Below are 9,491 nucleotides of genomic sequence, written 5' to 3'. Positions count from 1 at the left end.
TAAATTTGTGTAAGGTCAAGACCCAAATTAGTCAGGACAATGTTTTTATCCCTTAGATGTGGGAGTGATTGGACCCTACACTCTTCTATTAGTGGGTCAAAATTACCTGTGTAAGAATCAATGTGTTTTTACGCCATTTTTTTGTCATTTTGGTTAAGAATAATCATTTCTATTACTATTTTTTATTCTATTTTGGTTCACACAAGAATGATTTCATGTTTGAAATATGTTTATTTTTCACTTTGTAAAAGATTTTGCACATTTTGATAATTGAAAAAGAAGAACACTACACAGAACAGCAACAGAAGAATGCCAACATCCAGTTTGTTGACATTTTTCACTCTTTTCCTCTAACTGTTGCTACTCTCCATATACAATAGTCTTCCTGACAGATAACACTTCTGACACAGTGTGTCTGGTCCACAGTAAATATATTCCTGACCACCACATTTGACAAGAAATACAGGTTTCTGTGAGATTCTATGTTAAATTCATGTATGTCATTTTTGACCTGCTCATGGAAGCTTGAGATAGCATTGCAAATGTTATAATTTCTCTAAAAGTATAAAAGGTAACTTAAAAATTAAAATGGAATGATATCAAAAACATGTTTTTGGAGGACTGCATGGAATATGAAAAGATAACAACTTTTCACTACAAAGATATTGCAAGAAAACGACCTCACCGGGTCATTTTTGACCCACTTAGGCATCTAAGGGTTAATTAAAAATATTGTAGGGTCTTAGATATAATATGTATTATAGTCAGGTAAAGTTTTATTTTCCATATTTTTTTGAAGGTTTTTATGCCAAATATGTAAATTATTCAGGTGAATTCCAACTTTTTATATGCTTAATTATTAAGCTTAAGTTCATTTGTAGCACCATTCATATTTTCCTACCAGAAAGCACTTTGGCACAATAATATAAGAATAATACTGCTGACTTGATTTGTCTATTGTACTAAAACAAACAAGAGATTAATATTTGGATTCACTAAACATATATGAAAAGTGCTGCACCTTGTTTTCTACCTAACTGTTGCCTTTGGTACATCCACAAAGCTCTGAGATAACTGATAACAAACAATATTTGCTTTAAATTCAGCTTTATTTTAAAGTGTCAGTTCAAAACATATGTCATCTCAAGATACTTCACATATTAAGGTGACAAAATAATAATAAATGTCAAATCTTTATTAGACCTACTTTCAGAAATGGGACAATTTGATGGTTTTCTGTTGTTAAAATAAATATTTTTTTGGCCATTTCTGATATTTTATAGACCAAAGTATTTGTTCTTTGATTTAAAAAAGACGGACAGGTTAAGTAACAATTACAGTAATTAAATTGATAGTACATTTTAGGCATCAACTAAGTAGTCACCCTCCTTCAAAAGAATTCCAATTTTAAGGGAGCACTTGAAGGCACCAAAAGGTTATCTCCAGTTTTGCCTACCTGCTGCCAGGCGGCCAGCAGGGCACCAGAATCATTTACATGGAGATATTGATTTAGAATTATTTGCCATCTTGAATGGGCCTGTGTGGAGGGAAAAGGAGTGGGAGTTTCTTTACTTGATGTCTCTTTGTTCTGAGCATCCCCACATACAGAGGTAGAATCGTGGTGACAGGCGGAGAGAGATGTATTCATATAAGCATAATAGAAACTATGAATGCCTGAATTCAAGAGTACAGCTGGCCTACTGATAACCCGTCATAATTTATGGGAAATATCCCAAAAATGTAGCACCCTGCCAACCCCACAGATAGACACTGGTCAAGTAATGAACAAGAAAAGGTTTAATCTATTTTTTTCTCTTTTTTTTTTAGTCTCAGGAGGGTATGTGGGAGTGGGAAAGGGGGAGTCCAGTATGAATATGGGGAATTAGGAAAAGTCCTTTACCTAGCAACTGCTACAGAGTGGAATTCACTGTCAAGCTTTATCTGACTTGCTTTCATTGTTTGTTGCCCAGTGTTACTATGGCAAAATGCTGAGCAGTGGCTACAGAGACGATAAGGAGGTGCTATGCTTTACATCTTGCTTCACAGTCCTTTCGCCCAATCCTGTGTATAAGTGAATGCAGGCAGAGCTCTGGCCCGAGGCTTGTACCTGCTCCCTAAGATTTTATTCCCAAATGTGTTTACCTTTGAGCACCAGGCTTGTCCCCACAATACATGATTAAAATACAGTGTGTCATTGATTGGATATGGGTTTCTCTCAAACACACACATGCATTGTTGTTCACACACCTGTGATGCTGACACCGCGAGAAAAGAGGTGGGCTTCTGCTAGCCAGGGCTGTGTCCCAGGCCCCGACGCCCTCCCTTCCCATCCCACCCCCACACCCTCCCCCGTGCCTTCTGGGGGCTCCAGTTTCACAAAGGCCCGTTAAACCACAGAAGAACGCCGGGGCTCTCTGTGAGCTTTTGAACCCCTAAAATCCAACCACCCATTCTCCCCACCCGGCCTCTCCCCCACAGCTGTCTTCAGGCTCACTCTCACTTCTCACACCTTTTCTTCAAGCAAAGAGCAGGAGAGCAAAGCAGGGTCTACGCAGTTGTGGGTTCAGGTTTGTGGAGTTAGCGAGAAGGGAGTAGGAGGAAGTAGAGCAGGAGAAGAAAGAAACAAACATGGTTCCATTTCAATGTTGATATGAAATGATTAGAAGCACCTCAGAGCCACGTGTGCGTTATCTGACCTGGTAAGGCTGTTCAATATGCATTGCTCTTTGTAGTGCAGCACTAAAAGCTAATACAGGGTGTAAACTGAGATCTAAAGTGGACTAGGGACTGTGGTTTGAGGGCCGGGGGGTGGGTGGTTAGTGGGTAGACTGAGGTAACATGTGTGTCTTTAGGGGGTTGGGGGTGCTGCCAAGCACAGGTGTAAAGCAACTATAATAGCAGTAGTGGACAGACAAACAGCAGGGCTATTGTTTCCACACACAAACACAGCGCAACAAGTGTGGCCCAGGCCTGCACATGTGAGACCAGGACATTGGCTCATCTGTTTGAGAAGCTATATAGCCATAAATAAGGCCTGATCCTTTTGATGCCTCCGTGTTCAGGACCTGGCATGAGAAAATACTTCCATGTGCCTTGTCAGATTTGCTGCTACCTGATAAGGAAGGGGAATTAAGAAGCAGGTCCAAGGTACATAGAGCTGTTTGCACAGATGAACTGCAAATGACCTGGAAGCTACATTCAGCATGGACAGTTCACAGTTTAAATAAAGATAAAGATCACTCTAAATTTTCACTTCTCTTTCCCTTGAATGAGCCTTATCCCCTGACTGCCTGAAACCACACAGCACTCATAGTTATCGTCAGCAGCTTAGAAGCTGAAAAACACAACAGCTGGATTTTCACAAATCAATGTACAAGGGAGACATCTGTAAGTTGTTTATATTATACATACAAATGTGTGTATGTAGTAATGAGCAAATGTTGGTGGTAATGTAGCTTTGGTGTGTGTATTGAGGTGAGAGGTTGGGAAGCTTGGGGGTATGTGCGACCTGCGTGTTGAGTTGTAATGTAAACCATCCATGTGTGGATGGCTTCAGTGTGGTCATTTGTATTTCAAGCGGCTAAAGAGGCCAGTGCTGAAGGGAAACGTTTAAAGGGACCTGATGCTCAGATTAATGTCTTTTCAGAGCTTCACAGTCAACATTCCACATTTATTTTTTTCTTTTCAGACGTGAATATGTTTTGACAGTCACTTTAATACTAGAAAAAAAGTCATCTTCTTGTCTCTTTCTCTTGCATCTGACATGAAAGTCGCACAGTTAATTTTCACCGAAATCTGGGTAAATGGGCATACTGTTGAGTTAGTATTACATTTCCATGAAGCTGGAAGGTTTCTAAAAGACTCCCAACCCTAGTTTGTAGTAGGGGTCAAGCTACAAAAACAACTGGGTCAGTTTCTAAATGCATCCAACAGCATGTTTTGTTTACATCACATCACAAAGAAAAATTGGATAGTGTGATTGCTTACTGTGCAAAAAGTACAACAGAGCTGCCTACTGATAAAATGAGCACAAAGTCACTGCATCCAAATACATGAAAGGCAATATACAATTTTACAAATTTCCATTTGATTTACTTATTTAGAAGAAAAAAGTTGAACATTTATACAATATAGAGAAATAAAAGAAAAAGGATAAAGGTTCACTTTTGGGGCTTGACACTGGACCTGCTATGATCATACTGAAAACTGTGCTGAAAGACTGAGCTTTAATTCATGGCTTTATCAGAGTATGATTCATGCTCTCTCCCATTCCTTGAGTCCCATTTATTTTAAATTAATAACTTCCTTAATCACACCAACCTCCTCCCAGTTTAGAATCTTAATAGGCCTTTGAATCAATTAATGATCCAACCAAACAGCCATCCCACAAAAACTTCTCATCTTCTGCTTCCCTCCCTCCTCTCCTTCCCATTAGAGCTGACTGTCCTTGGGAAGTACTGATCTAGCCTACAGGGAAAAAGGCAGAATAGTTAGACTGCACCATTCATCCAACTGCTTATCACAACATTATCTAAGCATTCCGATGCCCTGAACTGGAACGTGCTCATATTCTCAGACGACGCCTCCTGTGTTTTTTTATTGGAGACATGAGTCAAAGTGGAGTGGCAGATGTTCCCATTTGCTCACCCAAGTAGAATGACCTGCTCCTTAAGGCGCCTCCTTCCTCTCCTCCTTCCATATCGAGTGACTGTCAACCTAAAGGCCATTGTGGGCGTTTAAGGAAGCACAGAGGAAAGAGTAAAAGGAGACAGTGCTTAGAATAAGGTTGAGATAAATTCCTGAAGGCTCTAAGGAGAAGGGATGTCCTTCAAGCTCTGACAGTGGCCCCCGAGGCTGCTGAGAGCCTCCATTGAAAGCCACCTGTTGATTTGGTTCCAGATGACCCTACTAGGCTCACTGGTATCAGATGGGACAGAGACAAGGAGGAAATGCAGAGGTGCTCAGATGAGTGGTCACGTGAAAAAATGTTCATCGATGTCCTAAGGGGTGATCTCTGTTCATGGTCCAACCACTTTCTTACAATTCTTTATGAAATTCAGCACCAGATTAGTGTATATTTATATATACTACAGTTCAAATGTTTGGGGTCGCCCAGAAAATTTCATGTTTTCCATGAAAACTCACACTTTCATGCATGTCCTAACATAATTGCTCAAGGGTTTTCTAATCATCAGTTAGCCTTTCAACACCATTAGCTAACACAATGTAGCATTGGAACACAGGAGTGACGGTTGCTGGAAATGGACCTCTGTACCCCTATCTTGATATTCCATTAAAAATCTGCTGTTTCCAGCTAGAATAGTCATTTATCACATTAACAATGTCTAGATTATATTTCTGATTAATTTAATGTTATCTTCATTGAAAAAAAAAACTTATTTTCTTTCAAAATAAGGACATTTTTAAGTGACCTCAAACGTTTGAACGGTAGTGCCCATGCATTAGTCGACCCAACCTGTCCCTCTCAAACAACATAAATATACTGAAACCACTGCCAGTAACTTTAATTATGGTTTGTCAGATATTCAGGGCTGCAGATACCCAGGTCTGGAAGACGCAAGGGTCTAGGAACTCTCGACAGGGAGGGAGGCGAGCTAAAAGGCTGTCTTTCAAATCACTCTGCAGCAATTGGGTAGGTATACAACCAATCAGTGCAACGAATAGGCTGACGTAGTTCCTAGAGCGCCGGAAATCAGAGGATGCGGGAGTTCGTTGAAGCCTTATTTATACAGTCAATGGGTGAAGCTCAAGTATATTACAGACATGTTAACAGAAAGATTATTCAGAGTTGGTGCTAATGGAGCTCAACGACTGTTGTCGTTTTTGTTGTCGACCCTAGCAGAGAATTAAATTCGTTGCCGTGGGTTGTCTAGCGCGGCTAGGCTAGTTGTTTCCGATTGTTTCTGTCAGAATCGTCACGTCTCTGTCGTCACTTAGCTACGCCCGCCTTCTGACTCTACACTTCATGGTGATTCGTCGGCCAGTTTTAGGAGCATCCAACCTCAAGGCTTACCGAGGGTAACTAGACCCACCCTGGCAGAGAATTTAATTCGTTGCCGTGGGTTGTCTAGCTCGGCTCTAAGAATCCTCAGATCCCTAACCACACATTTTGGTGTAGCTCAATATCTTAAGAATTAAATCAGTTCAATGAGTAAATAACCAACTGACTAGAACTATATATTGTCTGCAGTTAATGGTGTGCAATCTGGATGTTTTCATCCTCTCTGACTAATAAACTTCACCATGAACACATCGCAACATGTATTCTTCACAGAAAAAAACTCAGTATTAGACAAATAAAATAAAAATATCTCAGCTAAAGTGAAAAGTTTCTATCAAATGTCATTTTGCTGAGTCAAAATCAAAACCAGAGAGTACGTTTGAGCTTCACTTCCCATCATGCCCTGAAGCCATGCAGTCACTGGAAAGTTACAGCGGTTCCTGTCTCCAAAAGTGACAGCCCTCTGGTATTATTCCCTATGTCATCTCAACACGTGAGTAAGTTGTTTCAAGTCAGAAACAAATCTGACCAGTTGCATTGTACTGCGATCACAGGTGATTGATTCTCTACAGACCTGTAATGTTACAGTGTTGGTTGTTCATGTCAAACACGACCAAAGGTTCACATAATGAGGTAAACATTCATAAAAGCATTCCTGTTTGTCTAAATCTCAGGTTTCCAACTGTTCTGAATACATTTCAGTGTTTTTTTCTACCTTTGCAGTGAGCTGACATAAACTCATGACAGTCATCTGCTGTAGGCACAACATCTTCACAAACAGCAGACAGTGCAGCTCATGGATACTGCACATCAGTAGGCTTCCAAAAAGTTGGCCAATCGGAACAAATATGGTCTCACAGAGACAGAAACTAAACTGACTTGTTTCCCATAGAGCTGAACTGGGACCTGCATAAAGGATCAGCTTGAAATAAAAAGGGATTGTGTTTTTGAAACTATGCATCATGTAAAGCAGCTTTATTAAATTACCAGACTAAAGATATAGAGCTGGAAATTAGTGCAATACGTTATTATTTCAGTCTTTTTTTCTCTTTTGTGCTATATGTCACACTTTTAAGAGGGCGTTTAAAGGTCAAAATGGGAAAATTGAACAGACTGAATATAAAATGCAAGCAGCTCTGCAGGCAGTACTTCCTGCTTGGTGTGAAATGTTAACATGTCGTTTTGAGCATGCTAGCATGCTAATCTGAGTGAATGTGTTAATAAAAGGTTTATTTATGATGCACAACAGAAAGACAAAGAAAAATAAATAGTAAATGAGCTGAAAAAATCCGTATTGTCTTTATCTTTATTTTAGCCCAAATAATCTACCTATGATGACTAAAAGTACCCATTATACACCTAACACTAAATACTAAACTGAAATAGAAATATATTATTAGTAAGTATATTACTGAAGGGTTCTGTTTATTTCTAGTCTGGTGTTAGACAGCTACAGCAGCTGTTTACTGAGGTTCCTTTTAAAGGTACTTTAGAAATTAATTTCCATTACATTTTCAATTCACATTTTTCTCTATTATGGCATCCTACAAGGGTGTGTTTCAGGCCCCACTTTAATACCCTGATACCCTGTTCATTTCTTTTGTTCTGAGTACTCTGTTTTGTAGTCACTTGTTATGTTTGGACTGCTCCTTGGAGTTTCAACTATGTTCTTAGGTCAAATGGTAACTGCTTCCAACATGCAAAAGCAACCCAGATGCATTTTCATCTGGGTTGATGCATGGAGACTCCCTCCATGCATCTCGTTCTCCAGTTTGGATATCCTTTATGCCTTTCCTCGACTCCTGCCCTTGTGTCCTAGTCCCACCAAGGATTCAAGCAAAGGAGGCCAGGAAGAGACTCGGGGAGACAGAAGTTGCTGCTGTCTTTCCTTCATCCCACTGCTTCCTGCTGCCCTTCTCTATCAATCTACTCTGCATTGCCCTTATTATACATCATATACTCATATACATACTGTTTCCATCTTACTTACTGCTCAAAAGTGTGGGGTCACTTAGAAATGTCCTTATTTTTGTAAGAAAAACTTTATTTTCCAATGAAGATAACATTAAATTAATCAGAATTCCAGTCTAGACATTGTTAATGTGGTAAAGTACTATTCTAGCTGAAAATGGCTGATTTTAATGGAATATCTACATAGGGGTACAGAGGAACATTTCCAGCAACCATCACTGTGTTCTAATGCTACACTGTGTTAGCTAATGGTGTTGAAAGGCTAATTTATGATTAGGAAACCGTTGGGCAATTATGTTAGTCAATGAATAAAAATGTGGGTTTTCATGGAAAACATGAAATTGCCTGGGTGACCCCAAAGTTTTGACCTGTAGTGTATATGTAGTATATTTCATGTCAGAGCTTTACACCATAGCAGTAAACTTATGAATCAGTTTCAGTGTTTGCTTGTTCTGTATATCCCCAGTCACTCTGTAGTCATTATGCATTACTTTGTACGGATCATCCATGTTTCTCACATGCCAATGTATGGTTTATGTTTCCTTGTTCCCCACATCCCCTTTTCTCCCGTGCCTTCCCCACCCCCTCTACCTCTTCTGTACCTCTCAGCCCAACTGGCAGCGGCAGATTTGCCTCCATATGAACCGGGCTCTGCTCTTCCTACTGCTAAAAGGGACTTTTGTTCTTGCCACTGTAGCCTTAGGGCTGCTCTGAGGGTTCAGGTCATTCGGGTTCTGTACAGTGTCTTCAGATATTCTGAATTGTAACTGGCACTATATTAATAAAATTGAACTGAAATCAAGGAAACAAATGTTTAACAAACTGTTACAATCCTACCTCAGTGCCATTGTTTAAAAGTACAGTACTACAAATTAGTACTATAGAAATAAGTAGTGACATATTATGATTGAGTAATATAGATTATATACAAACATTTGTTAATTCTGCTCCAATCTGTATACCCATTATTCAGTTAAGGACTGAATTGTAAATCGACTGGCACACCAAATGCTTTGTCTTCAGCCTTAGATCACAATTCACCACAAAAGCAAACTCCAGTATTGCAGGATACACCAAACTACTATAAAAGTGTGGACTGCATCTCATCCTCACATCCTTTACAAAATAGCATAACTCCATAGCTAGTAGCAAACACTTGCACAGACCTCCCAGCACACCACTATGTGCTGACAGTTTGTGTGAACACACTCACAGCTGGATCTGTCTCAGTCTAAAGTTACTCCCTCAGTCTAGCTAAGTGTAATCTGCAGTCGACTTGAAAAAGAGGCCTCAGATGTGAAAACTGTGGTAGGTAAGTTTAAAGATCAGCAGTAATATAAACACGAGTTGTTTCCGCTCCCCTCCTCTCTCCACCCACCCTGCCAGCAGCCATTAGCAGCAGGTGATTGACAAGACTGAGCACAGCTCTCAGACTTCATTGTTGATCCCAGCTGATCATACGCCCAAAATGCTCGACTTACTCTGAAAGCAAACGGAG

Source organism: Acanthochromis polyacanthus, chromosome 6 (genome assembly GCF_021347895.1).
Source record: "Acanthochromis polyacanthus isolate Apoly-LR-REF ecotype Palm Island chromosome 6, KAUST_Apoly_ChrSc, whole genome shotgun sequence".
In the NCBI taxonomy this organism is placed as follows: domain Eukaryota; kingdom Metazoa; phylum Chordata; class Actinopteri; family Pomacentridae; genus Acanthochromis; species Acanthochromis polyacanthus.
This window is presented reverse-complemented; position numbering follows the sequence as displayed.